The following is a 24,815-nucleotide window of genomic DNA, read 5'->3' on the forward strand; positions in this document are numbered from 1 at the left end:
TGTGTGTTGCTTATGTCAAATATTTCATGTACACATCAGTATAAAATGCTACTTTTTTGTAATTGTATAGCTACGGCCATACAACGTTGAAGATACCGGTTCTCGTCCGATCACCGAAGTCAAGCAACGTCTGGCGTGGTTAGTACTTAGATGGGTGACCGCTTGGGAACACCACGTGCTGTAGATTGAATTTTTTAATTTAATTTTTTTTTTAAATTATGTTTTTTTAATATTAATTTAAAAAAAAAATATTTTATATTTTTTCTCAAATAAAAAAAGACGATGGTTGAAAGTTTTTTTCTTGAGTTATTTTTATCAACGAATATTAGTTTTTATTAGTGTGTGTTGCTTATGTCAAATATTTCATGTACACATCAGTATAAAATGCTACTTTTTTGTAATTGTATATCTACGGCCATACAACGTTGAAGATACCGGTTCTCGTCCGATCACCGAAGTCAAGCAACGTCTGGCGTGGTTAGTACTTAGATGCGTGACCGCTTGGGAACACCACGTGCTGTAGATTGAATTTTTTAGTTTTATTTTTATTTTAAAAATATGTTTTTTTTAATTTTCCGTTTTTTTTTAAATATATTGTTTATTTTTTCTCAAATAAAAAAGACGATGGTTGAAAGTTTTTTTCTTGAGTTATTTTTATCAACGAATATTAGTTTTTATTAGTGTGTGTTGCTTATGTCAAATATTTCATGTACACATCAGTATAAAATGCTACTTTTTTGTAATTGTATATCTACGGCCATACAACGTTGAAGATATCGGTTCTCGTCCGATCACCGAAGTCAAGCAACGTCTGGCGTGGTTAGTACTTAGATGGGTGACCGCTTGGGAACACCACGTGCTGTAGATAGAATTTTTTAATTAATTTTTTTTTTAAATTATGTTTTTTAATTTTACTTTAAAAAAAATATTTTATATTTTTTCTCAAATAAAAAAAGACGATGGTTGAAAGTTTTTTTCTTGAGTTATTTTTTTCAACGAATATTAGTTTTTATTAGTGTGTGTTGCTTATGTCAAATATTTCATGTACACATCCGTATAAAATGCTACTTTTTTGTAATTGTATATCTACGGCCATACAACGTTGAAGATACCGGTTCTCGTCCGATCACCGAAGTCAAGCAACGTCTGGCGTGGTTAGTACTTAGATGGGTGACCGCTTGGGAACACCACGTGCTGTAGATTGAATTTTTTAATTAATTTTTTTTTTAAATTATGTTTTTTAATTTTACTTTAAAAAAAAATATTTTATATTTTTTCTCAAATAAAAAAAGACGATGGTTGAAAGTTTTTTTCTTGAGTTATTTTTATCAACGAATATTAGTTTTTATTAGTGTGTGTTGCTTATGTCAAATATTTCATGTACACATCAGTATAAAATGCTACTTTTTTGTAATTGTATATCTATGGCCATACAACGTTGAAGATACCGGTTCTCGTCCGATCACCGAAGTCAAGCAACGTCTGGCGTGGTTAGTACTTAGATGGGTGACCGCTTGGGAACACCACGTGCTGTAGATTGAATTTTTTAGTTTTATGTTTATTTTAAAAATATGTTTTTAAATTTTCTTTTTTTTTAAAAATATATTATTTATTTTTTCTCAAATAAAAAAAGACGATGGTTGAAAGTTTTTTTCTTGAGTTATTTTTATCAACGAATATAAGTTTTTATTAGTGTGTGTTGCTTATGTCAAATATTTCATGTACACATCAGTATAAAATGCTACTTTTTTGTAATTGTATATCTAAGACCATACAACGTTGAAGATACCGGTTCTCGTCCGATCACCGAAGTCAAGCAACGTCTGGCGTGGTTAGTACTTAGATGGGTGACCGCTTGAGAACACCACGTGCTGTAGATTGAATTTTTTAGTTTTATGTTTATTTTAAAAATATGTTTTTAAATTTTCCGTTTTTTTTTAAAAAATATATTGTTTATTTTTTCTCAAATAAAAAAAGACGATGGTTGAAAGTTTTTTTCTTGAGTTATTTTTATCAACGAATATTAGTTTTTATTAGTGTGTGTTGCTTATGTCAAATATTTCATGTACACATCAGTATAAAATGCTACTTTTTTGTAATTGTATAGCTACGGCCATACAACGTTGAAGATACCGGTTCTCGTCCGATCACCGAAGTCAAGCAACGTCTGGCGTGGTTAGTACTTAGATGGGTGACCGCTTGGGAACACCACGTGCTGTAGATTGAATTTTTTAATTTAATTTTTTTTAAAAATTATGTTTTTTTAATATTAATTTAAAAAAAAAATATATTTTTTTTTTTCAAACAAAAAAAGACGATGGTTGAAAGTTTTTTTCTTGAGTTATTTTTATCAACGAATATTAGTTTTTATTAGTGTGTGTTGCTTATGTCAAATATTTCATGTACACATCAGTATAAAATGCTACTTTTTTGTAATTGTATATCTACGGCCATACAACGTTGAAGATACCGGTTCTCGTCCGATCACCGAAGTCAAGCAACGTCTGGCGTGGTTAGTACTTAGATGGGTGACCGCTTGGGAACACCACGTGCTGTAGATAGAATTTTTTAATTAATTTTTTTTTTAAATTATGTTTTTTAATTTTACTTTAAAAAAAAATATTTTATATTTTTTCTCAAATAAAAAAAGACGATGGTTGAAAGTTTTTTTCTTGAGTTATTTTTATCAACGAATATTAGTTTTTATTAGTGTGTGTTGCTTATGTCAAATATTTCATGTACACATCCGTATAAAATGCTACTTTTTTGTAATTGTATATCTACGGCCATACAACGTTGAAGATACCGGTTCTCGTCCGATCACCGAAGTCAAGCAACGTCTGGCGTGGTTAGTACTTAGATGGGTGACCGCTTGGGAACACCACGTGCTGTAGATTGAATTTTTTAATTTAATTTTTTTTTTAAATTATGTTTTTTTAATTTTCCGTTTTTTTAAAAATATATTGTTTATTTTTTCTCAAATAAAACAAGACGATGGTTGAAAGTTTTTTTCTTGAGTTATTTTTATCAACGAATATTAGTTTTTATTAGTGTGTGTTGCTTATGTCAAATATTTCATGTACACATCAGTATAAAATGCTACTTTTTTGTAATTGTATATCTACGGCCATACAACGTTGAAGATACCGGTTCTCGTCCGATCACCGAAGTCAAGCAACGTCTGGCGTGGTTAGTACTTAGATGGGTGACCGCTTGGGAACACCACGTGCTGTAGATTGAATTTTTTAGCTTTATTCTATTTTTAATTATTTCAAAAAATGTACTCTTTTTAAAAATCGTATTTCTTAATTTTTCTAAAATAAAAACAGACTATGGTTGAAAGTTTTTTTCTTGAGTTATTTTTATCAACGAATATTAGTTTTTATTAGTGTGTGTTGCTTATGTCAAATATTTCATGTACACATCAGTATAAAATGCTACTTTTTTGTAATTGTATATCTACGGCCATACAACGTTGAAGATACCGGTTCTCGTCCGATCACCGAAGTCAAGCAACGTCTGGCGTGGTTAGTACTTAGATGGGTGACCGCTTGGGAACACCACGTGCTGTAGATTGAATTTTTTAATTTAATTTTTTTTTTTAAATTATGTTTTTTTAATTTTCCGTTTTTTTAAAAATATATTGTTTATTTTTTCTCAAATAAAAAAAGACGATGGTTGAAAGTTTTTTTCTTGAGTTATTTTTATCAACGAATATTAGTTTTTATTAGTGTGTGTTGCTTATGTCAAATATTTCATGTACACATCAGTATAAAATGCTACTTTTTTGTAATTGTTTATCTACGGCCATACAACGTTGAAGATACCGGTTCTCGTCCGATCACCGAAGTCAAGCAACGTCTGGCGTGGTTAGTACTTAGATGGGTGACCGCTTGGGAACACCACGTGCTGTAGATTGAATTTTTTAATTTAATTTTTTTTTTAAAATTATGTTTTTTTAATATTACTTTAAAAAAAATATATTGTTTATTTTTTCTCAAATAAAAAAAGACGATGGTTGAAAGTTTTTTCTTGAGTTATTTTTATCAACGAATATTAGTTTTTATTAGTGTGTGTTGCTTATGTCAAATATTTCATGTACACATCAGTATAAAATGCTACTTTTTTGTAATTGTATAGCTACGGCCATACAACGTTGAAGATACCGGTTCTCGTCCGATCACCGAAGTCAAGCAACGTCTGGCGTGGTTAGTACTTAGATGGGTGACCGCTTGGGAACACCTCGTGCTGTAGATTGAATTTTTTAGTTTTATGTTTATTTTAAAAATATGTTTTTAAATTTTCCGTTTTTTTTAAAAATATATTATTTATTTTTTCTCAAATAAAAAAAGACGATGGTTGAAAATTTTTTTCTTGAGTTATTTTTATCAACGAATATTAGATTTTTTTAGTGTGTGTTGCTTATGTCAAATATTTCATGTACACATCAGTATAAAATGCTACTTTTTTGTAATTGTATAGCTACGGCCATACAACGTTGAAGATACCGGTTCTCGTCCGATCACCGAAGTCAAGCAACGTCTGGCGTGGTTAGTACTTAGATGGGTGACCGCTTGGGAACACCACGTGCTGTAGATTGAATTTTTTAGTTTTATGTTTATTTTAAAAATATGTTTTTAAATTTTCCGTTTTTTTTAAAAAATATATTGTTTATTTTTTCTCAAATAAAAAAAGACGATGGTTGAAAGTTTTTTTCTTGAGTTATTTTTATCAACGAATATTAGTTTTTATTAGTGTGTGTTGCTTATGTCAAATATTTCATGTACACATCAGTATAAAATGCTACTTTTTTGTAATTGTATAGCTACGGCCATACAACGTTGAAGATACCGGTTCTCGTCCGATCACCGAAGTCAAGCAACGTCTGGCGTGGTTAGTACTTAGATGGGTGACCGCTTGGGAACACCACGTGCTGTAGATTGAATTTTTTAATTTAATTTTTTTTTTAAATTATGTTTTTTTAATATTAATTTAAAAAAAAAAATATTTTATATTTTTTCTCAAATAAAAAAAGACGATGGTTGAAAGTTTTTTTCTTGAGTTATTTTTATCAACGAATATTAGTTTTTATTAGTGTGTGTTGCTTATGTCAAATATTTCATGTACACATCAGTATAAAATGCTACTTTTTTGTAATTGTATATCTACGGCCATACAACGTTGAAGATACCGGTTCTCGTCCGATCACCGAAGTCAAGCAACGTCTGGCGTGGTTAGTACTTAGATGGGTGACCGCTTGGGAACACCACGTGCTGTAGATTGAATTTTTTAGTTTTATTTTTATTTTAAAAATATGTTTTTTTTAATTTTCCGTTTTTTTTTAAATATATTGTTTATTTTTTCTCAAATAAAAAAGACGATGGTTGAAAGTTTTTTTCTTGAGTTATTTTTATCAACGAATATTAGTTTTTATTAGTGTGTGTTGCTTATGTCAAATATTTCATGTACACATCAGTATAAAATGCTACTTTTTTGTAATTGTATATCTACGGCCATACAACGTTGAAGATATCGGTTCTCGTCCGATCACCGAAGTCAAGCAACGTCTGGCGTGGTTAGTACTTAGATGGGTGACCGCTTGGGAACACCACGTGCTGTAGATAGAATTTTTTAATTAATTTTTTTTTTAAATTATGTTTTTTAATTTTACTTTAAAAAAAATATTTTATATTTTTTCTCAAATAAAAAAAGACGATGGTTGAAAGTTTTTTTCTTGAGTTATTTTTATCAACGAATATTAGTTTTTATTAGTGTGTGTTGCTTATGTCAAATATTTCATGTACACATCCGTATAAAATGCTACTTTTTTGTAATTGTATATCTACGGCCATACAACGTTGAAGATACCGGTTCTCGTCCGATCACCGAAGTCAAGCAACGTCTGGCGTGGTTAGTACTTAGATGGGTGACCGCTTGGGAACACCACGTGCTGTAGATTGAATTTTTTAATTAATTTTTTTTTTAAATTATGTTTTTTAATTTTACTTTAAAAAAAAATATTTTATATTTTTTCTCAAATAAAAAAAGACGATGGTTGAAAGTTTTTTTCTTGAGTTATTTTTATCAACGAATATTAGTTTTTATTAGTGTGTGTTGCTTATGTCAAATATTTCATGTACACATCAGTATAAAATGCTACTTTTTTGTAATTGTATATCTACGGCCATACAACGTTGAAGATACCGGTTCTCGTCCGATCACCGAAGTCAAGCAACGTCTGGCGTGGTTAGTACTTAGATGGGTGACCGCTTGGGAACACCACGTGCTGTAGATTGAATTTTTTAGTTTTATGTTTATTTTAAAAATATGTTTTTAAATTTTCTTTTTTTTTTAAAAATATATTATTTATTTTTTCTCAAATAAAAAAAGACGATGGTTGAAAGTTTTTTTCTTGAGTTATTTTTATCAACGAATATAAGTTTTTATTAGTGTGTGTTGCTTATGTCAAATATTTCATGTACACATCAGTATAAAATGCTACTTTTTTGTAATTGTATATCTAAGACCATACAACGTTGAAGATACCGGTTCTCGTCCGATCACCGAAGTCAAGCAACGTCTGGCGTGGTTAGTACTTAGATGGGTGACCGCTTGGGAACACCACGTGCTGTAGATTGAATTTTTTAGTTTTATGTTTATTTTAAAAATATGTTTTTAAATTTTCCGTTTTTTTTAAAAAAATATATTGTTTATTTTTTGTCAAATAAAAAAAGACGATGGTTGAAAGTTTTTTTCTTGAGTTATTTTTATCAACGAATATTAGTTTTTATTAGTGTGTGTTGCTTATGTCAAATATTTCATGTACACATCAGTATAAAATGCTACTTTTTTGTAATTGTATAGCTACGGCCATACAACGTTGAAGATACCGGTTCTCGTCCGATCACCGAAGTCAAGCAACGTCTGGCGTGGTTAGTACTTAGATGGGTGACCGCTTGGGAACACCACGTGCTGTAGATAGAATTTTTTAATTAATTTTTTTTTTAAATTATGTTTTTTAATTTTACTTTAAAAAAAAATATTTTATATTTTTTCTCAAATAAAAAAAGACGATGGTTGAAAGTTTTTTTCTTGAGTTATTTTTATCAACGAATATTAGTTTTTATTAGTGTGTGTTGCTTATGTCAAATATTTCATGTACACATCCGTATAAAATGCTACTTTTTTGTAATTGTATATCTACGGCCATACAACGTTGAAGATACCGGTTCTCGTCCGATCACCGAAGTCAAGCAACGTCTGGCGTGGTTAGTACTTAGATGGGTGACCGCTTGGGAACACCACGTGCTGTAGATAGAATTTTTTAATTAATTTTTTTTTTAAATTATGTTTTTTAATTTTACTTTAAAAAAAAATATTTTATATTTTTTCTCAAATAAAAAAAGACGATGGTTGAAAGTTTTTTTCTTGAGTTATTTTTATCAACGAATATTAGTTTTTATTAGTGTGTGTTGCTTATGTCAAATATTTCATGTACACATCCGTATAAAATGCTACTTTTTTGTAATTGTATATCTACGGCCATACAACGTTGAAGATACCGGTTCTCGTCCGATCACCGAAGTCAAGCAACGTCTGGCGTGGTTAGTACTTAGATGGGTGACCGCTTGGGAACACCACGTGCTGTAGATTGAATTTTTTAATTTAATTTTTTTTTTAAATTATGTTTTTTTAATTTTCCGTTTTTTTAAAAATATATTGTTTATTTTTTCTCAAATAAAACAAGACGATGGTTGAAAGTTTTTTTCTTGAGTTATTTTTATCAACGAATATTAGTTTTTATTAGTGTGTGTTGCTTATGTCAAATATTTCATGTACACATCAGTATAAAATGCTACTTTTTTGTAATTGTATATCTACGGCCATACAACGTTGAAGATACCGGTTCTCGTCCGATCACCGAAGTCAAGCAACGTCTGGCGTGGTTAGTACTTAGATGGGTGACCGCTTGGGAACACCACGTGCTGTAGATTGAATTTTTTAGCTTTATTCTATTTTTAATTATTTCAAAAAATGTACTCTTTTTAAAAATCGTATTTCTTAATTTTTCTAAAATAAAAACAGACTATGGTTGAAAGTTTTTTTCTTGAGTTATTTTTATCAACGAATATTAGTTTTTATTAGTGTGTGTTGCTTATGTCAAATATTTCATGTACACATCAGTATAAAATGCTACTTTTTTGTAATTGTATATCTACGGCCATACAACGTTGAAGATACCGGTTCTCGTCCGATCACCGAAGTCAAGCAACGTCTGGCGTGGTTAGTACTTAGATGGGTGACCGCTTGGGAACACCACGTGCTGTAGATTGAATTTTTTAATTTAATTTTTTTTTTTAAATTATGTTTTTTTAATTTTCCGTTTTTTTAAAAATATATTGTTTATTTTTTCTCAAATAAAAAAAGACGATGGTTGAAAGTTTTTTTCTTGAGTTATTTTTATCAACGAATATTAGTTTTTATTAGTGTGTGTTGCTTATGTCAAATATTTCATGTACACATCAGTATAAAATGCTACTTTTTTGTAATTGTTTATCTACGGCCATACAACGTTGAAGATACCGGTTCTCGTCCGATCACCGAAGTCAAGCAACGTCTGGCGTGGTTAGTACTTAGATGGGTGACCGCTTGGGAACACCACGTGCTGTAGATTGAATTTTTTAATTTAATTTTTTTTTTAAAATTATGTTTTTTTAATATTACTTTAAAAAAAATATATTGTTTATTTTTTCTCAAATAAAAAAAGACGATGGTTGAAAGTTTTTTCTTGAGTTATTTTTATCAACGAATATTAGTTTTTATTAGTGTGTGTTGCTTATGTCAAATATTTCATGTACACATCAGTATAAAATGCTACTTTTTTGTAATTGTATAGCTACGGCCATACAACGTTGAAGATACCGGTTCTCGTCCGATCACCGAAGTCAAGCAACGTCTGGCGTGGTTAGTACTTAGATGGGTGACCGCTTGGGAACACCTCGTGCTGTAGATTGAATTTTTTAGTTTTATGTTTATTTTAAAAATATGTTTTTAAATTTTCCGTTTTTTTTAAAAATATATTATTTATTTTTTCTCAAATAAAAAAAGACGATGGTTGAAAATTTTTTTCTTGAGTTATTTTTATCAACGAATATTAGATTTTTTTAGTGTGTGTTGCTTATGTCAAATATTTCATGTACACATCAGTATAAAATGCTACTTTTTTGTAATTGTATAGCTACGGCCATACAACGTTGAAGATACCGGTTCTCGTCCGATCACCGAAGTCAAGCAACGTCTGGCGTGGTTAGTACTTAGATGGGTGACCGCTTGGGAACACCACGTGCTGTAGATTGAATTTTTTAGTTTTATGTTTATTTTAAAAATATGTTTTTAAATTTTCCGTTTTTTTTAAAAAATATATTGTTTATTTTTTCTCAAATAAAAAAAGACGATGGTTGAAAGTTTTTTTCTTGAGTTATTTTTATCAACGAATATTAGTTTTTATTAGTGTGTGTTGCTTATGTCAAATATTTCATGTACACATCAGTATAAAATGCTACTTTTTTGTAATTGTATAGCTACGGCCATACAACGTTGAAGATACCGGTTCTCGTCCGATCACCGAAGTCAAGCAACGTCTGGCGTGGTTAGTACTTAGATGGGTGACCGCTTGGGAACACCACGTGCTGTAGATTGAATTTTTTAATTTAATTTTTTTTTTAAATTATGTTTTTTTAATATTAATTTAAAAAAAAAAAATATTTTATATTTTTTCTCAAATAAAAAAAGACGATGGTTGAAAGTTTTTTTCTTGAGTTATTTTTATCAACGAATATTAGTTTTTATTAGTGTGTGTTGCTTATGTCAAATATTTCATGTACACATCAGTATAAAATGCTACTTTTTTGTAATTGTATATCTACGGCCATACAACGTTGAAGATACCGGTTCTCGTCCGATCACCGAAGTCAAGCAACGTCTGGCGTGGTTAGTACTTAGATGGGTGACCGCTTGGGAACACCACGTGCTGTAGATTGAATTTTTTAGTTTTATTTTTATTTTAAAATTATGTTTTTTTAATATTACTTTAAAAAAAATATATTGTTTATTTTTTCTCAAATAAAAAAAGACGATGGTTGAAAGTTTTTTCTTGAGTTATTTTTATCAACGAATATTAGTTTTTATTAGTGTGTGTTGCTTATGTCAAATATTTCATGTACACATCAGTATAAAATGCTACTTTTTTGTAATTGTATAGCTACGGCCATACAACGTTGAAGATACCGGTTCTCGTCCGATCACCGAAGTCAAGCAACGTCTGGCGTGGTTAGTACTTAGATGGGTGACCGCTTGGGAACACCTCGTGCTGTAGATTGAATTTTTTAGTTTTATGTTTATTTTAAAAATATGTTTTTAAATTTTCCGTTTTTTTTAAAAATATATTATTTATTTTTTCTCAAATAAAAAAAGACGATGGTTGAAAATTTTTTTCTTGAGTTATTTTTATCAACGAATATTAGATTTTTTTAGTGTGTGTTGCTTATGTCAAATATTTCATGTACACATCAGTATAAAATGCTACTTTTTTGTAATTGTATAGCTACGGCCATACAACGTTGAAGATACCGGTTCTCGTCCGATCACCGAAGTCAAGCAACGTCTGGCGTGGTTAGTACTTAGATGGGTGACCGCTTGGGAACACCACGTGCTGTAGATTGAATTTTTTAGTTTTATGTTTATTTTAAAAATATGTTTTTAAATTTTCCGTTTTTTTTAAAAAATATATTGTTTATTTTTTCTCAAATAAAAAAAGACGATGGTTGAAAGTTTTTTTCTTGAGTTATTTTTATCAACGAATATTAGTTTTTATTAGTGTGTGTTGCTTATGTCAAATATTTCATGTACACATCAGTATAAAATGCTACTTTTTTGTAATTGTATAGCTACGGCCATACAACGTTGAAGATACCGGTTCTCGTCCGATCACCGAAGTCAAGCAACGTCTGGCGTGGTTAGTACTTAGATGGGTGACCGCTTGGGAACACCACGTGCTGTAGATTGAATTTTTTAATTTAATTTTTTTTTTAAATTATGTTTTTTTAATATTAATTTAAAAAAAAAATATTTTATATTTTTTCTCAAATAAAAAAAGACGATGGTTGAAAGTTTTTTTCTTGAGTTATTTTTATCAACGAATATTAGTTTTTATTAGTGTGTGTTGCTTATGTCAAATATTTCATGTACACATCAGTATAAAATGCTACTTTTTTGTAATTGTATATCTACGGCCATACAACGTTGAAGATACCGGTTCTCGTCCGATCACCGAAGTCAAGCAACGTCTGGCGTGGTTAGTACTTAGATGGGTGACCGCTTGGGAACACCACGTGCTGTAGATTGAATTTTTTAGTTTTATTTTTATTTTAAAAATATGTTTTTTTTAATTTTCCGTTTTTTTTTAAATATATTGTTTATTTTTTCTCAAATAAAAAAGACGATGGTTGAAAGTTTTTTTCTTGAGTTATTTTTATCAACGAATATTAGTTTTTATTAGTGTGTGTTGCTTATGTCAAATATTTCATGTACACATCAGTATAAAATGCTACTTTTTTGTAATTGTATATCTACGGCCATACAACGTTGAAGATATCGGTTCTCGTCCGATCACCGAAGTCAAGCAACGTCTGGCGTGGTTAGTACTTAGATGGGTGACCGCTTGGGAACACCACGTGCTGTAGATAGAATTTTTTAATTAATTTTTTTTTTAAATTATGTTTTTTAATTTTACTTTAAAAAAAATATTTTATATTTTTTCTCAAATAAAAAAAGACGATGGTTGAAAGTTTTTTTCTTGAGTTATTTTTATCAACGAATATTAGTTTTTATTAGTGTGTGTTGCTTATGTCAAATATTTCATGTACACATCCGTATAAAATGCTACTTTTTTGTAATTGTATATCTACGGCCATACAACGTTGAAGATACCGGTTCTCGTCCGATCACCGAAGTCAAGCAACGTCTGGCGTGGTTAGTACTTAGATGGGTGACCGCTTGGGAACACCACGTGCTGTAGATTGAATTTTTTAATTAATTTTTTTTTTAAATTATGTTTTTTAATTTTACTTTAAAAAAAAATATTTTATATTTTTTCTCAAATAAAAAAAGACGATGGTTGAAAGTTTTTTTCTTGAGTTATTTTTATCAACGAATATTAGTTTTTATTAGTGTGTGTTGCTTATGTCAAATATTTCATGTACACATCAGTATAAAATGCTACTTTTTTGTAATTGTATATCTACGGCCATACAACGTTGAAGATACCGGTTCTCGTCCGATCACCGAAGTCAAGCAACGTCTGGCGTGGTTAGTACTTAGATGGGTGACCGCTTGGGAACACCACGTGCTGTAGATTGAATTTTTTAGTTTTATGTTTATTTTAAAAATATGTTTTTAAATTTTCTTTTTTTTTTAAAAATATATTATTTATTTTTTCTCAAATAAAAAAAGACGATGGTTGAAAGTTTTTTTCTTGAGTTATTTTTATCAACGAATATAAGTTTTTATTAGTGTGTGTTGCTTATGTCAAATATTTCATGTACACATCAGTATAAAATGCTACGTTTTTGTAATTGTATATCTAAGACCATACAACGTTGAAGATACCGGTTCTCGTCCGATCACCGAAGTCAAGCAACGTCTGGCGTGGTTAGTACTTAGATGGGTGACCGCTTGGGAACACCACGTGCTGTAGATTGAATTTTTTAGTTTTATGTTTATTTTAAAAATATGTTTTTAAATTTTCCGTTTTTTTTAAAAAAATATATTGTTTATTTTTTGTCAAATAAAAAAAGACGATGGTTGAAAGTTTTTTTCTTGAGTTATTTTTATCAACGAATATTAGTTTTTATTAGTGTGTGTTGCTTATGTCAAATATTTCATGTACACATCAGTATAAAATGCTACTTTTTTGTAATTGTATAGCTACGGCCATACAACGTTGAAGATACCGGTTCTCGTCCGATCACCGAAGTCAAGCAACGTCTGGCGTGGTTAGTACTTAGATGGGTGACCGCTTGGGAACACCACGTGCTGTAGATAGAATTTTTTAATTAATTTTTTTTTTAAATTATGTTTTTTAATTTTACTTTAAAAAAAAATATTTTATATTTTTTCTCAAATAAAAAAAGACGATGGTTGAAAGTTTTTTTCTTGAGTTATTTTTATCAACGAATATTAGTTTTTATTAGTGTGTGTTGCTTATGTCAAATATTTCATGTACACATCCGTATAAAATGCTACTTTTTTGTAATTGTATATCTACGGCCATACAACGTTGAAGATACCGGTTCTCGTCCGATCACCGAAGTCAAGCAACGTCTGGCGTGGTTAGTACTTAGATGGGTGACCGCTTGGGAACACCACGTGCTGTAGATTGAATTTTTTAATTTAATTTTTTTTTTAAATTATGTTTTTTTAATTTTCCGTTTTTTTAAAAATATATTGTTTATTTTTTCTCAAATAAAACAAGACGATGGTTGAAAGTTTTTTTCTTGAGTTATTTTTATCAACGAATATTAGTTTTTATTAGTGTGTGTTGCTTATGTCAAATATTTCATGTACACATCAGTATAAAATGCTACTTTTTTGTAATTGTATATCTACGGCCATACAACGTTGAAGATACCGGTTCTCGTCCGATCACCGAAGTCAAGCAACGTCTGGCGTGGTTAGTACTTAGATGGGTGACCGCTTGGGAACACCTCGTGCTGTAGATTGAATTTTTTAGTTTTATGTTTATTTTAAAAATATGTTTTTAAATTTTCCGTTTTTTTTTAAAATATATTATTTATTTTTTCTCAAATAAAAAAAGACGATGGTTGAAAAATTTTTTCTTGAGTTATTTTTATCAACGAATATTAGATTTTTTTAGTGTGTGTTGCTTATGTCAAATATTTCATGTACACATCAGTATAAAATGCTACTTTTTTGTAATTGTATAGCTACGGCCATACAACGTTGAAGATACCGGTTCTCGTCCGATCACCGAAGTCAAGCAACGTCTGGCGTGGTTAGTACTTAGATGGGTGACCGCTTGGGAACACCACGTGCTGTAGATTGAATTTTTTAGTTTTATGTTTATTTTAAAAATATGTTTTTAAATTTTCCGTTTTTTTTAAAAAATATATTGTTTATTTTTTCTCAAATAAAAAAAGACGATGGTTGAAAGTTTTTTTCTTGAGTTATTTTTATCAACGAATATTAGTTTTTATTAGTGTGTGTTGCTTATGTCAAATATTTCATGTACACATCAGTATAAAATGCTACTTTTTTGTAATTGTATAGCTACGGCCATACAACGTTGAAGATACCGGTTCTCGTCCGATCACCGAAGTCAAGCAACGTCTGGCGTGGTTAGTACTTAGATGGGTGACCGCTTGGGAACACCACGTGCTGTAGATTGAATTTTTTAATTTAATTTTTTTTTTAAATTATGTTTTTTTAATATTAATTTAAAAAAAAAATATTTTATATTTTTTCTCAAATAAAAAAAGACGATGGTTGAAAGTTTTTTTCTTGAGTTATTTTTATCAACGAATATTAGTTTTTATTAGTGTGTGTTGCTTATGTCAAATATTTCATGTACACATCAGTATAAAATGCTACTTTTTTGTAATTGTATATCTACGGCCATACAACGTTGAAGATACCGGTTCTCGTCCGATCACCGAAGTCAAGCAACGTCTGGCGTGGTTAGTACTTAGATGGGTGACCGCTTGGGAACACCACGTGCTGTAGATTGAATTTTTTAGTTTTATTTTTATTTTAAAAATATGTTTTTTTTAATTTTCCGTTTTTTTTTAAATATATTGTTTATTTTTTCTCAAATAAAAAAGACGATGGTTGAAAGTTTTTTTCTTGAGTTATTTTTATCAACGAATATTAGTTTTTATTAGTGTGTGTTGCTTATGTCAAATATTTCATGTACACATCAGTATAAAATGCTACTTTTTTGTAATTGTATATCTACGGCCATACAACGTTGAAGATATCGGTTCTCGTCCGATCACCGAAGTCAAGCAACGTCTGGCGTGGTTAGTACTTAGATGGGTGACCGCTTGGGAACACCACGTGCTGTAGATAGAATTTTTTAATTAATTTTTTTTTTAAATTATGTTTTTTAATTTTACTTTAAAAAAAATATTTTATATTTTTTCTCAAATAAAAAAAGACGATGGTTGAAAGTTTTTTTCTTGAGTTATTTTTATCAACGAATATTAGTTTTTATTAGTGTGTGTTGCTTATGTCAAATATTTCATGTACACATCCGTATAAAATGCTACTTTTTTGTAATTGTATATCTACGGCCATACAACGTTGAAGATACCGGTTCTCGTCCGATCACCGAAGTCAAGCAACGTCTGGCGTGGTTAGTACTTAGATGGGTGACCGCTTGGGAACACCACGTGCTGTAGATTGAATTTTTTAATTAATTTTTTTTTTAAATTATGTTTTTTAATTTTACTTTAAAAAAAAATATTTTATATTTTTTCTCAAATAAAAAAAGACGATGGTTGAAAGTTTTTTTCTTGAGTTATTTTTATCAACGAATATTAGTTTTTATTAGTGTGTGTTGCTTATGTCAAATATTTCATGTACACATCAGTATAAAATGCTACTTTTTTGTAATTGTATATCTACGGCCATACAACGTTGAAGATACCGGTTCTCGTCCGATCACCGAAGTCAAGCAACGTCTGGCGTGGTTAGTACTTAGATGGGTGACCGCTTGGGAACACCACGTGCTGTAGATTGAATTTTTTAGTTTTATGTTTATTTTAAAAATATGTTTTTAAATTTTCTTTTTTTTTTAAAAATATATTATTTATTTTTTCTCAAATAAAAAAAGACGATGGTTGAAAGTTTTTTTCTTGAGTTATTTTTATCAACGAATATAAGTTTTTATTAGTGTGTGTTGCTTATGTCAAATATTTCATGTACACATCAGTATAAAATGCTACTTTTTTGTAATTGTATATCTAAGACCATACAACGTTGAAGATACCGGTTCTCGTCCGATCACCGAAGTCAAGCAACGTCTGGCGTGGTTAGTACTTAGATGGGTGACCGCTTGGGAACACCACGTGCTGTAGATTGAATTTTTTAGTTTTATGTTTATTTTAAAAATATGTTTTTAAATTTTCCGTTTTTTTTTAAAAAATATATTGTTTATTTTTTCTCAAATAAAAAAAGACGATGGTTGAAAGTTTTTTTCTTGAGTTATTTTTATCAACGAATATTAGTTTTTATTAGTGTGTGTTGCTTATGTCAAATATTTCATGTACACATCAGTATAAAATGCTACTTTTTTGTAATTGTATAGCTACGGCCATACAACGTTGAAGATACCGGTTCTCGTCCGATCACCGAAGTCAAGCAACGTCTGGCGTGGTTAGTACTTAGATGGGTGACCGCTTGGGAACACCACGTGCTGTAGATTGAATTTTTTAATTTAATTTTTTTTAAAAATTATGTTTTTTTAATATTAATTTAAAAAAAAAATATATATTTTTTTTTTCTCAAACAAAAAAAGACGATGGTTGAAAGTTTTTTTCTTGAGTTATTTTTATCAACGAATATTAGTTTTTATTAGTGTGTGTTGCTTATGTCAAATATTTCATGTACACATCAGTATAAAATGCTACTTTTTTGTAATTGTATATCTACGGCCATACAACGTTGAAGATACCGGTTCTCGTCCGATCACCGAAGTCAAGCAACGTCTGGCGTGGTTAGTACTTAGATGGGTGACCGCTTGGGAACACCACGTGCTGTAGATAGAATTTTTTAATTAATTTTTTTTTTAAATTATGTTTTTTAATTTTACTTTAAAAAAAAATATTTTATATTTTTTCTCAAATAAAAAAAGACGATGGTTGAAAGTTTTTTTCTTGAGTTATTTTTATCAACGAATATTAGTTTTTATTAGTGTGTGTTGCTTATGTCAAATATTTCATGTACACATCCGTATAAAATGCTACTTTTTTGTAATTGTATATCTACGGCCATACAACGTTGAAGATACCGGTTCTCGTCCGATCACCGAAGTCAAGCAACGTCTGGCGTGGTTAGTACTTAGATGGGTGACCGCTTGGGAACACCACGTGCTGTAGATTGAATTTTTTAATTTAATTTTTTTTTTAAATTATGTTTTTTTAATTTTCCGTTTTTTTAAAAATATATTGTTTATTTTTTCTCAAATAAAACAAGACGATGGTTGAAAGTTTTTTTCTTGAGTTATTTTTATCAACGAATATTAGTTTTTATTAGTGTGTGTTGCTTATGTCAAATATTTCATGTACACATCAGTATAAAATGCTACTTTTTTGTAATTGTATATCTACGGCCATACAACGTTGAAGATACCGGTTCTCGTCCGATCACCGAAGTCAAGCAACGTCTGGCGTGGTTAGTACTTAGATGGGTGACCGCTTGGGAACACCACGTGCTGTAGATTGAATTTTTTAGCTTTATTCTATTTTTAATTATTTCAAAAAATGTACTCTTTTTAAAAATCGTATTTCTTAATTTTTCTAAAATAAAAACAGACTATGGTTGAAAGTTTTTTTCTTGAGTTATTTTTATCAACGAATATTAGTTTTTATTAGTGTGTGTTGCTTATGTCAAATATTTCATGTACACATCAGTATAAAATGCTACTTTTTTGTAATTGTATATCTACGGCCATACAACGTTGAAGATACCGGTTCTCGTCCGATCACCGAAGTCAAGCAACGTCTGGCGTGGTTAGTACTTAGATGGGTGACCGCTTGGGAACACCACGTGCTGTAGATTGAATTTTTTAATTTAATTTTTTTTTTTTAAATTATGTTTTTTTAATTTTCCGTTTTTTTAAAAATATATTGTTTATTTTTTCTCAAATAAAAAAAGACGATGGTTGAAAGTTTTTTTCTTGAGTTATTTTTATCAACGAATATTAGTTTTTATTAGTGTGTGTTGCTTATGTCAAATATTTCATGTACACATCAGTATAAAATGCTACTTTTTTGTAATTGTTTATCTACGGCCATACAACGTTGAAGATACCGGTTCTCGTCCGATCACCGAAGTCAAGCAACGTCTGGCGTGGTTAGTACTTAGATGGGTGACCGCTTGGGAACACCACGTGCTGTAGATTGAATTTTTTAATTTAATTTTTTTTTTAAAATTATGTTTTTTTAATATTACTTTAAAAAAAATATATTGTTTATTTTTTCTCAAATAAAAAAAGACGATGGTTGAAAGTTTTTTCTTGAGTTATTTTTATCAACGAATATTAGTTTTTATTAGTGTGTGTTGCTTATGTCAAATATTTCATGTACACATCAGTATAAAATGCTACTTTTTTGTAATTGTATAGCTATGGCCATACAACGTTGAAGATACCGGTTCTCGTCCGATCACCGAAGTCAAGCAACGTCTGGCGTGGTTAGTACTTAGATGGGTGACCGCTTGGGAACACCTCGTGCTGTAGATTGAATTTTTTAGTTTTATGTTTATTTTAAAAATATGTTTTTAAATTTTCCGTTTTTTTTAAAAATATATTATTTATTTTTTCTCAAATAAAAAAAGACGATGGTTGAAAATTTTTTTCTTGAGTTATTTTTATCAACGAATATTAGATTTTTTTAGTGTGTGTTGCTTATGTCAAATATTTCATGTACACATCAGTATAAAATGCTACTTTTTTGTAATTGTATAGCTACGGCCATACAACGTTGAAGATACCGGTTCTCGTCCGATCACCGAAGTCAAGCAACGTCTGGCGTGGTTAGTACTTAGATGGGTGACCGCTTGGGAACACCACGTGCTGTAGATTGAATTTTTTAGTTTTATGTTTATTTTAAAAATATGTTTTTAAATTTTCCGTTTTTTTTAAAAAATATATTGTTTATTTTTTCTCAAATAAAAAAAGACGATGGTTGAAAGTTTTTTTCTTGAGTTATTTTTATCAACGAATATTAGTTTTTATTAGTGTGTGTTGCTTATGTCAAATATTTCATGTACACATCAGTATAAAATGCTACTTTTTTGTAATTGTATAGCTACGGCCATACAACGTTGAAGATACCGGTTCTCGTCCGATCACCGAAGTCAAGCAACGTCTGGCGTGGTTAGTACTTTGATGGGTGACCGCTTGGGAACACCACGTGCTGTAGATTGAATTTTTTAATTTAATTTTTTTTTTAAATTATGTTTTTTTAATATTAATTTAAAAAAAAATATATATTTTTTTTTTCTCAAACAAAAAAAGACGATGGTTGAAAGTTTTTTTCTTGAGTTATTTTTATCAACGAATATTAGTTTTTATTAGTGTGTGTTGCTTATGTCAAATATTTCATGTACACATCAGTATAAAATGCTACTTTTTTGTAATTGTATATCTACGGCCATACAACGTTGAAGATACCGGTTCTCGTCCGATCACCGAAGTCAAGCAACGTCTGGCGTGGTTAGTACTTAGATGGGTGACCGCTTGGGAACACCACGTGCTGTAGATAGAATTTTTTAATTAATTTTTTTTTTAAATTATGTTTTTTAATTTTACTTTAAAAAAAAATATTTTATATTTTTTCTCAAATAAAAAAAGACGATGGTTGAAAGTTTTTTTCTTGAGTTATTTTTATCAACGAATATTAGTTTTTATTAGTGTGTGTTGCTTATGTCAAATATTTCATGTACACATCAGTATAAAATGCTACTTTTTTGTAATTGTATATCTACGGCCATACAACGTTGAAGATACCGGTTCTCGTCCGATCACCGAAGTCAAGCAACGTCTGGCGTGGTTAGTACTTAGATGGGTGACCGCTTGGGAACACCACGTGCTGTAGATTGAATTTTTTAATTTAATTTTTTTTTTAAATTATGTTTTTTTAATTTTCCGTTTTTTAAAAAATATATTGTTTATTTTTTCTCAAATAAAAAAGACGATGGTTGAAAGTTTTTTTCTTGAGTTATTTTTATCAACGAATATTAGTTTTTATTAGTGTGTGTTGCTTATGTCAAATATTTCATGTACACATCAGTATAAAATGCTACTTTTTTGTAATTGTATATCTACGGCCATACAACGTTGAAGATACCGGTTCTCGTCCGATCACCGAAGTCAAGCAACGTCTGGCGTGGTTAGTACTTAGATGGGTGACCGCTTGGGAACACCACGTGCTGTAGATTGAATTTTGTAATTGAATTTTTTTTTAAAATTATGTTTTTTTAATTTTCGGTTTTTTAAAAAAATATATTGTTTATTTTTTCTTAAATAAAAAAAGACGATGGTTGAAAGTTTTTTTCTTGAGTTATTTTTATCAACGAATATTAGTTTTTATTAGTGTGTGTTGCTTATGTCAAATATTTCATGTACACATCAGTATAAAATGCTACTTTTTTGTAATTGTATATCTACGGCCATACAACGTTGAAGATACCGGTTCTCGTCCGATCACCGAAGTCAAGCAACGTCTGGCGTGGTTAGTACTTAGATGGGTGACCGCTTGGGAACACCACGTGCTGTAGATTGAATTTTTTAATTTAATTTTTTTAAAAATTATGTTTTTTTAATATTACTTTAAAAAAAAATATATTGTTTATTTTTTCTCAAATAAAAAAAGACGATGGTTGAAAGTTTTTTCTTGAGTTATTTTTATCAACGAATATTAGTTTTTATTAGTGTGTGTTGCTTATGTCAAATATTTCATGTACACATCAGTATAAAATGCTACTTTTTTGTAATTGTATAGCTATGGCCATACAACGTTGAAGATACCGGTTCTCGTCCGATCACCGAAGTCAAGCAACGTCTGGCGTGGTTAGTACTTAGATGGGTGACCGCTTGGGAACACCTCGTGCTGTAGATTGAATTTTTTAGTTTTATGTTTATTTTAAAAATATGTTTTTAAATTTTCCGTTTTTTTTAAAAATATATTATTTATTTTTTCTCAAATAAAAAAAGAAAATGGTTGAAAATTTTTTTCTTGAGTTATTTTTATCAACGAATATTAGATTTTTTAGTGTGTGCTGCTTATGTCAAATATTTCATGTACACATCAGTATAAAATGCTACTTTTTTGTAATTGTATATCTACGGCCATACAACGTTGAAGATACCGGTTCTCGTCCGATCACCGAAGTCAAGCAACGTCTGGCGTGGTTAGTACTTAGATGGGTGACCGCTTGGGAACACCACGTGCTGTAGATTGAATTTTTTAATTTAATTTTTTTTTTAAATTATGTTTTTTTAATATTACTTAAAAAAAAAATATATTGTTTATTTTTTCTCAAATAAAAAAAGACGATGGTTGAAAGTTCTTTCTTGAGTTATTTTTATCAACGAATATTAGTTTTTATTAGTGTGTGTTGCTTAAGTCAAATATTTCATGTACACATCAGTATAAAATGCTACTTTTTTGTAATTGTATAGCTACGGCCATACAACGTTGAAGATACCGGTTCTCGTCCGATCACCGAAGTCAAGCAACGTCTGGCGTGGTTAGTACTTAGATGGGTGACCGCTTGGGAACACCACGTGCTGTAGATTGAATTTTTTAATTGAATTTCTTTTTTAAATTATGTTTTTCTAATTTTCGTTTTTTTTAAAAAATATATTGTTTATTTTTTCTTAAATAAAAAAAGACGATGGTTGAAAGTTTTTTTCTTGAGTTATTTTTATCAACGAATATTAGTTTTTATTAGTGTGTGTTGCTTATGTCAAATATTTCATGTACACATCAGTATAAAATGCTACTTTTTTGTAATTGTATATCTACGGCCATACAACGTTGAAGATACCGGTTCTCGTCCGATCACCGAAGTCAAGCAACGTCTGGCGTGGTTAGTACTTAGATGGGAGACCGCTTGGGAACACCACGTGCTGTAGATTGAATTTTTTAATTGAATTTTTTTTTAAATTATGTTTTTCTAATTTTCGTTTTTTTAAAAAAATATATTGTTTATTTTTTCTTAAATAAAAGAAGACGATGGTTGAAAGTTTTTTTCTTGAGTTATTTTTATCAACGAATATTAGTTTTTATTAGTGTGTGTTGCTTATGTCAAATATTTCATGTACACATCAGTATAAAATGCTACTTTTTTGTAATTGTATATCTACGGCCATACAACGTTGAAGATACCGGTTCTCGTCCGATCACCGAAGTCAAGCAACGTCTGGCGTGGTTAGTACTTAGATGGGTGACCGCTTGGGAACACCACGTGCTGTAGATTGAATTTTTTAATTTAATTTTTTTAAAAATTATGTTTTTTTAATATTACTTTAAAAAAAAATATATTGTTTATTTTTTCTCAAATAAAAAAAGACGATGGTTGAAAGTTTTTTCTTGAGTTATTTTTATCAACGAATATTAGTTTTTATTAGTGTGTGTTGCTTATGTCAAATATTTCATGTACACATCAGTATAAAATGCTACTTTTTTGTAATTGTATAGCTATGGCCATACAACGTTGAAGATACCGGTTCTCGTCCGATCACCGAAGTCAAGCAACGTCTGGCGTGGTTAGTACTTAGATGGGTGACCGCTTGGGAACACCTCGTGCTGTAGATTGAATTTTTTAGTTTTATGTTTATTTTAAAAATATGTTTTTAAATTTTCCGTTTTTTTTAAAAATATATTATTTATTTTTTCTCAAATAAAAAAAGACGATGGTTGAAAATTTTTTTCTTGAGTTATTTTTATCAACGAATATTAGATTTTTTTAGTGTGTGTTGCTTATGTCAAATATTTCATGTACACATCAGTATAAAATGCTACTTTTTTGTAATTGTATATCTACGGCCATACAACGTTGAAGATACCGGTTCTCGTCCGATCACCGAAGTCAAGCAACGTCTGGCGTGGTTAGTACTTAGATGGGTGACCGCTTGGGAACACCACGTGCTGTAGATTGAATTTTTTAATTTAATTTTTTTTTTAAATTATGTTTTTTTAATATTACTTTAAAAAAAAATATATTGTTTATTTTTTCTCAAATAAAAAAAGACGATGGTTGAAAGTTCTTTCTTGAGTTATTTTTATCAACGAATATTAGTTTTTATTAGTGTGTGTTGCTTAAGTCAAATATTTCATGTACACATCAGTATAAAATGCTACTTTTTTGTAATTGTATAGCTACGGCCATACAACGTTGAAGATACCGGTTCTCGTCCGATCACCGAAGTCAAGCAACGTCTGGCGTGGTTAGTACTTAGATGGGTGACCGCTTGGGAACACCACGTGCTGTAGATTGAATTTTTTAATTGAATTTCTTTTTTAAATTATGTTTTTCTAATTTTCGTTTTTTTTAAAAAATATATTGTTTATTTTTTCTTAAATAAAAAAAGACGATGGTTGAAAGTTTTTTTCTTGAGTTATTTTTATCAACGAATATTAGTTTTTATTAGTGTGTGTTGCTTATGTCAAATATTTCATGTACACATCAGTATAAAATGCTACTTTTTTGTAATTGTATATCTACGGCCATACAACGTTGAAGATACCGGTTCTCGTCCGATCACCGAAGTCAAGCAACGTCTGGCGTGGTTAGTACTTAGATGGGAGACCGCTTGGGAACACCACGTGCTGTAGATTGAATTTTTTAATTGAATTTTTTTTTAAATTATGTTTTTCTAATTTTCGTTTTTTTAAAAAAATATATTGTTTATTTTTTCTTAAATAAAAAAAGACGATGGTTGAAAGTTTTTTTCTTGAGTTATTTTTATCAACGAATATTAGTTTTTATTAGTGTGTGTTGCTTATGTCAAATATTTCATGTACACATCAGTATAAAATGCTACTTTTTTGTAATTGTATATCTACGGCCATACAACGTTGAAGATACCGGTTCTCGTCCGATCACCGAAGTCAAGCAACGTCTGGCGTGGTTAGTACTTAGATGGGTGACCGCTTGGGAACACCACGTGCTGTAGATTGAATTTTTTAATTACATTTTTTTTTAAATTATGTTTTTTAATTTTACTTTAAAAAAAATATATATTTTATTTTTTCTCAAATAAAAAAAGACGATGGTTGAAAGTTTTTTTCTTGAGTTATTTTTATCAACGAATATTAGTTTTTATTAGTGTGTGTTGCTTATGTCAGATATTTCATGTACACATCAGTATAAAATGCTACTTTTTTGTAATTGTATATCTACGGCCATACAACGTTGAAGATACCGGTTCTCGTCCGATCACCGAAGTCAAGCAACGTCTGGCGTGGTTAGTACTTAGATGGGTGACCGCTTGGGAACACCACGTGCTGTAGATTGAATTTTTTAATTTAATTTTTTTTTTAAATTATGTTTTTTTAATATTACTTTAAAAAAAAATATATTGTTTATTTTTTCTCAAATAAAAAAAGACGATGGTTGAAAGTTCTTTCTTGAGTTATTTTTATCAACGAATATTAGTTTTTATTAGTGTGTGTTGCTTAAGTCAAATATTTCATGTACACATCAGTATAAAATGCTACTTTTTTGTAATTGTATATCTACGGCCATACAACGTTGAAGATACCGGTTCTCGTCCGATCACCGAAGTCAAGCAACGTCTGGCGTGGTTAGTACTTAGATGGGTGACCGCTTGGGAACACCACGTGCTGTAGATTGAATTTTTTAATTGAATTTTTTTTTAAATTATGTTTTTCTAATTTTCGTTTTTTTTTAAAAATATATTGTTTATTTTTTCTTAAATAAAAAAAGACGATGGTTGAAAGTTTTTTTCTTGAGTTATTTTTATCAACGAATATTAGTTTTTATTAGTG

The 24,815-nt window shown here is 29.9% G+C and overlaps 73 non-coding genes across 73 annotated transcripts; all 73 read left to right on the plus strand.

Annotated features, from left to right (window-relative positions):
* The first annotated feature begins 68 nt into the window (after positions 1 to 68).
* Positions 69 to 187, plus strand: LOC131945603 (5S ribosomal RNA). Its single transcript, XR_009387441.1, has one exon. It is a non-coding gene; the product is annotated as a 5S ribosomal RNA (ribosomal RNA).
* A 220-nt stretch (positions 188 to 407) lies between these two features.
* Positions 408 to 526, plus strand: LOC131945747 (5S ribosomal RNA). The gene has a single exon (XR_009387579.1). It is a non-coding gene; the product is annotated as a 5S ribosomal RNA (ribosomal RNA).
* Positions 527 to 749: 223 nt separating this feature from the next.
* On the plus strand, positions 750 to 868 carry LOC131945680 (5S ribosomal RNA). Its single transcript, XR_009387517.1, has one exon. It is a non-coding gene; the product is annotated as a 5S ribosomal RNA (ribosomal RNA).
* Positions 869 to 1,084: 216 nt separating this feature from the next.
* On the plus strand, positions 1,085 to 1,203 carry LOC131945331 (5S ribosomal RNA). Its single transcript, XR_009387177.1, has one exon. It is a non-coding gene; the product is annotated as a 5S ribosomal RNA (ribosomal RNA).
* Positions 1,204 to 1,420: 217 nt separating this feature from the next.
* Positions 1,421 to 1,539, plus strand: LOC131945544 (5S ribosomal RNA). Its single transcript, XR_009387384.1, has one exon. It is a non-coding gene; the product is annotated as a 5S ribosomal RNA (ribosomal RNA).
* Positions 1,540 to 1,761: 222 nt separating this feature from the next.
* Positions 1,762 to 1,880, plus strand: LOC131945802 (5S ribosomal RNA). The gene has a single exon (XR_009387631.1). It is a non-coding gene; the product is annotated as a 5S ribosomal RNA (ribosomal RNA).
* A 225-nt stretch (positions 1,881 to 2,105) lies between these two features.
* On the plus strand, positions 2,106 to 2,224 carry LOC131945604 (5S ribosomal RNA). The gene has a single exon (XR_009387442.1). It is a non-coding gene; the product is annotated as a 5S ribosomal RNA (ribosomal RNA).
* A 218-nt stretch (positions 2,225 to 2,442) lies between these two features.
* Positions 2,443 to 2,561, plus strand: LOC131945516 (5S ribosomal RNA). The gene has a single exon (XR_009387356.1). It is a non-coding gene; the product is annotated as a 5S ribosomal RNA (ribosomal RNA).
* Positions 2,562 to 2,778: 217 nt separating this feature from the next.
* Positions 2,779 to 2,897, plus strand: LOC131945333 (5S ribosomal RNA). The gene has a single exon (XR_009387178.1). It is a non-coding gene; the product is annotated as a 5S ribosomal RNA (ribosomal RNA).
* Positions 2,898 to 3,119: 222 nt separating this feature from the next.
* Positions 3,120 to 3,238, plus strand: LOC131945334 (5S ribosomal RNA). Its single transcript, XR_009387179.1, has one exon. It is a non-coding gene; the product is annotated as a 5S ribosomal RNA (ribosomal RNA).
* Positions 3,239 to 3,457: 219 nt separating this feature from the next.
* LOC131945335 (5S ribosomal RNA) lies at positions 3,458 to 3,576 on the plus strand. The gene has a single exon (XR_009387180.1). It is a non-coding gene; the product is annotated as a 5S ribosomal RNA (ribosomal RNA).
* Positions 3,577 to 3,799: 223 nt separating this feature from the next.
* Positions 3,800 to 3,918, plus strand: LOC131945336 (5S ribosomal RNA). Its single transcript, XR_009387181.1, has one exon. It is a non-coding gene; the product is annotated as a 5S ribosomal RNA (ribosomal RNA).
* Positions 3,919 to 4,138: 220 nt separating this feature from the next.
* On the plus strand, positions 4,139 to 4,257 carry LOC131945647 (5S ribosomal RNA). The gene has a single exon (XR_009387485.1). It is a non-coding gene; the product is annotated as a 5S ribosomal RNA (ribosomal RNA).
* Positions 4,258 to 4,480: 223 nt separating this feature from the next.
* On the plus strand, positions 4,481 to 4,599 carry LOC131945605 (5S ribosomal RNA). Its single transcript, XR_009387443.1, has one exon. It is a non-coding gene; the product is annotated as a 5S ribosomal RNA (ribosomal RNA).
* Positions 4,600 to 4,823: 224 nt separating this feature from the next.
* Positions 4,824 to 4,942, plus strand: LOC131945606 (5S ribosomal RNA). Its single transcript, XR_009387444.1, has one exon. It is a non-coding gene; the product is annotated as a 5S ribosomal RNA (ribosomal RNA).
* A 221-nt stretch (positions 4,943 to 5,163) lies between these two features.
* Positions 5,164 to 5,282, plus strand: LOC131945337 (5S ribosomal RNA). The gene has a single exon (XR_009387182.1). It is a non-coding gene; the product is annotated as a 5S ribosomal RNA (ribosomal RNA).
* Positions 5,283 to 5,505: 223 nt separating this feature from the next.
* Positions 5,506 to 5,624, plus strand: LOC131945681 (5S ribosomal RNA). The gene has a single exon (XR_009387518.1). It is a non-coding gene; the product is annotated as a 5S ribosomal RNA (ribosomal RNA).
* Positions 5,625 to 5,840: 216 nt separating this feature from the next.
* LOC131945339 (5S ribosomal RNA) lies at positions 5,841 to 5,959 on the plus strand. The gene has a single exon (XR_009387184.1). It is a non-coding gene; the product is annotated as a 5S ribosomal RNA (ribosomal RNA).
* Positions 5,960 to 6,176: 217 nt separating this feature from the next.
* Positions 6,177 to 6,295, plus strand: LOC131945340 (5S ribosomal RNA). Its single transcript, XR_009387185.1, has one exon. It is a non-coding gene; the product is annotated as a 5S ribosomal RNA (ribosomal RNA).
* A 223-nt stretch (positions 6,296 to 6,518) lies between these two features.
* On the plus strand, positions 6,519 to 6,637 carry LOC131945796 (5S ribosomal RNA). The gene has a single exon (XR_009387625.1). It is a non-coding gene; the product is annotated as a 5S ribosomal RNA (ribosomal RNA).
* Positions 6,638 to 6,862: 225 nt separating this feature from the next.
* LOC131945676 (5S ribosomal RNA) lies at positions 6,863 to 6,981 on the plus strand. The gene has a single exon (XR_009387513.1). It is a non-coding gene; the product is annotated as a 5S ribosomal RNA (ribosomal RNA).
* A 217-nt stretch (positions 6,982 to 7,198) lies between these two features.
* On the plus strand, positions 7,199 to 7,317 carry LOC131945517 (5S ribosomal RNA). Its single transcript, XR_009387357.1, has one exon. It is a non-coding gene; the product is annotated as a 5S ribosomal RNA (ribosomal RNA).
* A 217-nt stretch (positions 7,318 to 7,534) lies between these two features.
* On the plus strand, positions 7,535 to 7,653 carry LOC131945341 (5S ribosomal RNA). Its single transcript, XR_009387186.1, has one exon. It is a non-coding gene; the product is annotated as a 5S ribosomal RNA (ribosomal RNA).
* Positions 7,654 to 7,875: 222 nt separating this feature from the next.
* Positions 7,876 to 7,994, plus strand: LOC131945342 (5S ribosomal RNA). Its single transcript, XR_009387187.1, has one exon. It is a non-coding gene; the product is annotated as a 5S ribosomal RNA (ribosomal RNA).
* Positions 7,995 to 8,213: 219 nt separating this feature from the next.
* Positions 8,214 to 8,332, plus strand: LOC131945343 (5S ribosomal RNA). The gene has a single exon (XR_009387188.1). It is a non-coding gene; the product is annotated as a 5S ribosomal RNA (ribosomal RNA).
* A 223-nt stretch (positions 8,333 to 8,555) lies between these two features.
* Positions 8,556 to 8,674, plus strand: LOC131945344 (5S ribosomal RNA). The gene has a single exon (XR_009387189.1). It is a non-coding gene; the product is annotated as a 5S ribosomal RNA (ribosomal RNA).
* A 220-nt stretch (positions 8,675 to 8,894) lies between these two features.
* Positions 8,895 to 9,013, plus strand: LOC131945648 (5S ribosomal RNA). Its single transcript, XR_009387486.1, has one exon. It is a non-coding gene; the product is annotated as a 5S ribosomal RNA (ribosomal RNA).
* Positions 9,014 to 9,236: 223 nt separating this feature from the next.
* Positions 9,237 to 9,355, plus strand: LOC131945607 (5S ribosomal RNA). Its single transcript, XR_009387445.1, has one exon. It is a non-coding gene; the product is annotated as a 5S ribosomal RNA (ribosomal RNA).
* Positions 9,356 to 9,579: 224 nt separating this feature from the next.
* On the plus strand, positions 9,580 to 9,698 carry LOC131945608 (5S ribosomal RNA). Its single transcript, XR_009387446.1, has one exon. It is a non-coding gene; the product is annotated as a 5S ribosomal RNA (ribosomal RNA).
* A 222-nt stretch (positions 9,699 to 9,920) lies between these two features.
* On the plus strand, positions 9,921 to 10,039 carry LOC131945345 (5S ribosomal RNA). The gene has a single exon (XR_009387190.1). It is a non-coding gene; the product is annotated as a 5S ribosomal RNA (ribosomal RNA).
* Positions 10,040 to 10,259: 220 nt separating this feature from the next.
* On the plus strand, positions 10,260 to 10,378 carry LOC131945649 (5S ribosomal RNA). The gene has a single exon (XR_009387487.1). It is a non-coding gene; the product is annotated as a 5S ribosomal RNA (ribosomal RNA).
* Positions 10,379 to 10,601: 223 nt separating this feature from the next.
* Positions 10,602 to 10,720, plus strand: LOC131945609 (5S ribosomal RNA). Its single transcript, XR_009387447.1, has one exon. It is a non-coding gene; the product is annotated as a 5S ribosomal RNA (ribosomal RNA).
* Positions 10,721 to 10,944: 224 nt separating this feature from the next.
* On the plus strand, positions 10,945 to 11,063 carry LOC131945610 (5S ribosomal RNA). Its single transcript, XR_009387448.1, has one exon. It is a non-coding gene; the product is annotated as a 5S ribosomal RNA (ribosomal RNA).
* Positions 11,064 to 11,283: 220 nt separating this feature from the next.
* On the plus strand, positions 11,284 to 11,402 carry LOC131945346 (5S ribosomal RNA). Its single transcript, XR_009387191.1, has one exon. It is a non-coding gene; the product is annotated as a 5S ribosomal RNA (ribosomal RNA).
* Positions 11,403 to 11,625: 223 nt separating this feature from the next.
* LOC131945682 (5S ribosomal RNA) lies at positions 11,626 to 11,744 on the plus strand. Its single transcript, XR_009387519.1, has one exon. It is a non-coding gene; the product is annotated as a 5S ribosomal RNA (ribosomal RNA).
* Positions 11,745 to 11,960: 216 nt separating this feature from the next.
* On the plus strand, positions 11,961 to 12,079 carry LOC131945347 (5S ribosomal RNA). Its single transcript, XR_009387192.1, has one exon. It is a non-coding gene; the product is annotated as a 5S ribosomal RNA (ribosomal RNA).
* A 217-nt stretch (positions 12,080 to 12,296) lies between these two features.
* Positions 12,297 to 12,415, plus strand: LOC131945349 (5S ribosomal RNA). Its single transcript, XR_009387193.1, has one exon. It is a non-coding gene; the product is annotated as a 5S ribosomal RNA (ribosomal RNA).
* Positions 12,416 to 12,638: 223 nt separating this feature from the next.
* On the plus strand, positions 12,639 to 12,757 carry LOC131945797 (5S ribosomal RNA). The gene has a single exon (XR_009387626.1). It is a non-coding gene; the product is annotated as a 5S ribosomal RNA (ribosomal RNA).
* Positions 12,758 to 12,982: 225 nt separating this feature from the next.
* LOC131945677 (5S ribosomal RNA) lies at positions 12,983 to 13,101 on the plus strand. Its single transcript, XR_009387514.1, has one exon. It is a non-coding gene; the product is annotated as a 5S ribosomal RNA (ribosomal RNA).
* A 217-nt stretch (positions 13,102 to 13,318) lies between these two features.
* On the plus strand, positions 13,319 to 13,437 carry LOC131945351 (5S ribosomal RNA). Its single transcript, XR_009387195.1, has one exon. It is a non-coding gene; the product is annotated as a 5S ribosomal RNA (ribosomal RNA).
* Positions 13,438 to 13,659: 222 nt separating this feature from the next.
* LOC131945483 (5S ribosomal RNA) lies at positions 13,660 to 13,778 on the plus strand. Its single transcript, XR_009387324.1, has one exon. It is a non-coding gene; the product is annotated as a 5S ribosomal RNA (ribosomal RNA).
* A 223-nt stretch (positions 13,779 to 14,001) lies between these two features.
* On the plus strand, positions 14,002 to 14,120 carry LOC131945612 (5S ribosomal RNA). The gene has a single exon (XR_009387450.1). It is a non-coding gene; the product is annotated as a 5S ribosomal RNA (ribosomal RNA).
* Positions 14,121 to 14,344: 224 nt separating this feature from the next.
* On the plus strand, positions 14,345 to 14,463 carry LOC131945613 (5S ribosomal RNA). The gene has a single exon (XR_009387451.1). It is a non-coding gene; the product is annotated as a 5S ribosomal RNA (ribosomal RNA).
* A 220-nt stretch (positions 14,464 to 14,683) lies between these two features.
* On the plus strand, positions 14,684 to 14,802 carry LOC131945352 (5S ribosomal RNA). Its single transcript, XR_009387196.1, has one exon. It is a non-coding gene; the product is annotated as a 5S ribosomal RNA (ribosomal RNA).
* Positions 14,803 to 15,025: 223 nt separating this feature from the next.
* On the plus strand, positions 15,026 to 15,144 carry LOC131945683 (5S ribosomal RNA). Its single transcript, XR_009387520.1, has one exon. It is a non-coding gene; the product is annotated as a 5S ribosomal RNA (ribosomal RNA).
* Positions 15,145 to 15,360: 216 nt separating this feature from the next.
* On the plus strand, positions 15,361 to 15,479 carry LOC131945353 (5S ribosomal RNA). The gene has a single exon (XR_009387197.1). It is a non-coding gene; the product is annotated as a 5S ribosomal RNA (ribosomal RNA).
* A 217-nt stretch (positions 15,480 to 15,696) lies between these two features.
* On the plus strand, positions 15,697 to 15,815 carry LOC131945354 (5S ribosomal RNA). Its single transcript, XR_009387198.1, has one exon. It is a non-coding gene; the product is annotated as a 5S ribosomal RNA (ribosomal RNA).
* Positions 15,816 to 16,038: 223 nt separating this feature from the next.
* LOC131945799 (5S ribosomal RNA) lies at positions 16,039 to 16,157 on the plus strand. Its single transcript, XR_009387628.1, has one exon. It is a non-coding gene; the product is annotated as a 5S ribosomal RNA (ribosomal RNA).
* Positions 16,158 to 16,382: 225 nt separating this feature from the next.
* Positions 16,383 to 16,501, plus strand: LOC131945614 (5S ribosomal RNA). The gene has a single exon (XR_009387452.1). It is a non-coding gene; the product is annotated as a 5S ribosomal RNA (ribosomal RNA).
* A 221-nt stretch (positions 16,502 to 16,722) lies between these two features.
* LOC131945518 (5S ribosomal RNA) lies at positions 16,723 to 16,841 on the plus strand. The gene has a single exon (XR_009387358.1). It is a non-coding gene; the product is annotated as a 5S ribosomal RNA (ribosomal RNA).
* A 217-nt stretch (positions 16,842 to 17,058) lies between these two features.
* LOC131945355 (5S ribosomal RNA) lies at positions 17,059 to 17,177 on the plus strand. The gene has a single exon (XR_009387199.1). It is a non-coding gene; the product is annotated as a 5S ribosomal RNA (ribosomal RNA).
* Positions 17,178 to 17,399: 222 nt separating this feature from the next.
* On the plus strand, positions 17,400 to 17,518 carry LOC131945356 (5S ribosomal RNA). Its single transcript, XR_009387200.1, has one exon. It is a non-coding gene; the product is annotated as a 5S ribosomal RNA (ribosomal RNA).
* A 219-nt stretch (positions 17,519 to 17,737) lies between these two features.
* Positions 17,738 to 17,856, plus strand: LOC131945357 (5S ribosomal RNA). Its single transcript, XR_009387201.1, has one exon. It is a non-coding gene; the product is annotated as a 5S ribosomal RNA (ribosomal RNA).
* Positions 17,857 to 18,080: 224 nt separating this feature from the next.
* On the plus strand, positions 18,081 to 18,199 carry LOC131945358 (5S ribosomal RNA). Its single transcript, XR_009387202.1, has one exon. It is a non-coding gene; the product is annotated as a 5S ribosomal RNA (ribosomal RNA).
* A 220-nt stretch (positions 18,200 to 18,419) lies between these two features.
* On the plus strand, positions 18,420 to 18,538 carry LOC131945716 (5S ribosomal RNA). Its single transcript, XR_009387551.1, has one exon. It is a non-coding gene; the product is annotated as a 5S ribosomal RNA (ribosomal RNA).
* A 223-nt stretch (positions 18,539 to 18,761) lies between these two features.
* LOC131945615 (5S ribosomal RNA) lies at positions 18,762 to 18,880 on the plus strand. Its single transcript, XR_009387453.1, has one exon. It is a non-coding gene; the product is annotated as a 5S ribosomal RNA (ribosomal RNA).
* Positions 18,881 to 19,104: 224 nt separating this feature from the next.
* LOC131945562 (5S ribosomal RNA) lies at positions 19,105 to 19,223 on the plus strand. Its single transcript, XR_009387401.1, has one exon. It is a non-coding gene; the product is annotated as a 5S ribosomal RNA (ribosomal RNA).
* A 220-nt stretch (positions 19,224 to 19,443) lies between these two features.
* LOC131945519 (5S ribosomal RNA) lies at positions 19,444 to 19,562 on the plus strand. Its single transcript, XR_009387359.1, has one exon. It is a non-coding gene; the product is annotated as a 5S ribosomal RNA (ribosomal RNA).
* Positions 19,563 to 19,779: 217 nt separating this feature from the next.
* On the plus strand, positions 19,780 to 19,898 carry LOC131945359 (5S ribosomal RNA). Its single transcript, XR_009387203.1, has one exon. It is a non-coding gene; the product is annotated as a 5S ribosomal RNA (ribosomal RNA).
* A 221-nt stretch (positions 19,899 to 20,119) lies between these two features.
* On the plus strand, positions 20,120 to 20,238 carry LOC131945360 (5S ribosomal RNA). The gene has a single exon (XR_009387204.1). It is a non-coding gene; the product is annotated as a 5S ribosomal RNA (ribosomal RNA).
* A 223-nt stretch (positions 20,239 to 20,461) lies between these two features.
* Positions 20,462 to 20,580, plus strand: LOC131945362 (5S ribosomal RNA). The gene has a single exon (XR_009387206.1). It is a non-coding gene; the product is annotated as a 5S ribosomal RNA (ribosomal RNA).
* A 219-nt stretch (positions 20,581 to 20,799) lies between these two features.
* On the plus strand, positions 20,800 to 20,918 carry LOC131945717 (5S ribosomal RNA). Its single transcript, XR_009387552.1, has one exon. It is a non-coding gene; the product is annotated as a 5S ribosomal RNA (ribosomal RNA).
* A 222-nt stretch (positions 20,919 to 21,140) lies between these two features.
* On the plus strand, positions 21,141 to 21,259 carry LOC131945363 (5S ribosomal RNA). Its single transcript, XR_009387207.1, has one exon. It is a non-coding gene; the product is annotated as a 5S ribosomal RNA (ribosomal RNA).
* A 220-nt stretch (positions 21,260 to 21,479) lies between these two features.
* Positions 21,480 to 21,598, plus strand: LOC131945616 (5S ribosomal RNA). The gene has a single exon (XR_009387454.1). It is a non-coding gene; the product is annotated as a 5S ribosomal RNA (ribosomal RNA).
* A 223-nt stretch (positions 21,599 to 21,821) lies between these two features.
* On the plus strand, positions 21,822 to 21,940 carry LOC131945522 (5S ribosomal RNA). Its single transcript, XR_009387362.1, has one exon. It is a non-coding gene; the product is annotated as a 5S ribosomal RNA (ribosomal RNA).
* A 222-nt stretch (positions 21,941 to 22,162) lies between these two features.
* Positions 22,163 to 22,281, plus strand: LOC131945364 (5S ribosomal RNA). The gene has a single exon (XR_009387208.1). It is a non-coding gene; the product is annotated as a 5S ribosomal RNA (ribosomal RNA).
* A 219-nt stretch (positions 22,282 to 22,500) lies between these two features.
* On the plus strand, positions 22,501 to 22,619 carry LOC131945719 (5S ribosomal RNA). The gene has a single exon (XR_009387553.1). It is a non-coding gene; the product is annotated as a 5S ribosomal RNA (ribosomal RNA).
* Positions 22,620 to 22,842: 223 nt separating this feature from the next.
* LOC131945365 (5S ribosomal RNA) lies at positions 22,843 to 22,961 on the plus strand. The gene has a single exon (XR_009387209.1). It is a non-coding gene; the product is annotated as a 5S ribosomal RNA (ribosomal RNA).
* A 220-nt stretch (positions 22,962 to 23,181) lies between these two features.
* LOC131945617 (5S ribosomal RNA) lies at positions 23,182 to 23,300 on the plus strand. Its single transcript, XR_009387455.1, has one exon. It is a non-coding gene; the product is annotated as a 5S ribosomal RNA (ribosomal RNA).
* A 223-nt stretch (positions 23,301 to 23,523) lies between these two features.
* Positions 23,524 to 23,642, plus strand: LOC131945523 (5S ribosomal RNA). Its single transcript, XR_009387363.1, has one exon. It is a non-coding gene; the product is annotated as a 5S ribosomal RNA (ribosomal RNA).
* Positions 23,643 to 23,864: 222 nt separating this feature from the next.
* On the plus strand, positions 23,865 to 23,983 carry LOC131945366 (5S ribosomal RNA). The gene has a single exon (XR_009387210.1). It is a non-coding gene; the product is annotated as a 5S ribosomal RNA (ribosomal RNA).
* A 218-nt stretch (positions 23,984 to 24,201) lies between these two features.
* Positions 24,202 to 24,320, plus strand: LOC131945367 (5S ribosomal RNA). The gene has a single exon (XR_009387211.1). It is a non-coding gene; the product is annotated as a 5S ribosomal RNA (ribosomal RNA).
* A 220-nt stretch (positions 24,321 to 24,540) lies between these two features.
* On the plus strand, positions 24,541 to 24,659 carry LOC131945368 (5S ribosomal RNA). The gene has a single exon (XR_009387212.1). It is a non-coding gene; the product is annotated as a 5S ribosomal RNA (ribosomal RNA).
* The last annotated feature ends 156 nt before the right edge of the window (positions 24,660 to 24,815 follow it).

Source organism: Physella acuta, unplaced genomic scaffold (genome assembly GCF_028476545.2).
Source record: "Physella acuta isolate Inbredline_101_S28 unplaced genomic scaffold, ASM2847654v3 ptg000533l, whole genome shotgun sequence".
Classification (NCBI taxonomy): domain Eukaryota; kingdom Metazoa; phylum Mollusca; class Gastropoda; family Physidae; genus Physella; species Physella acuta.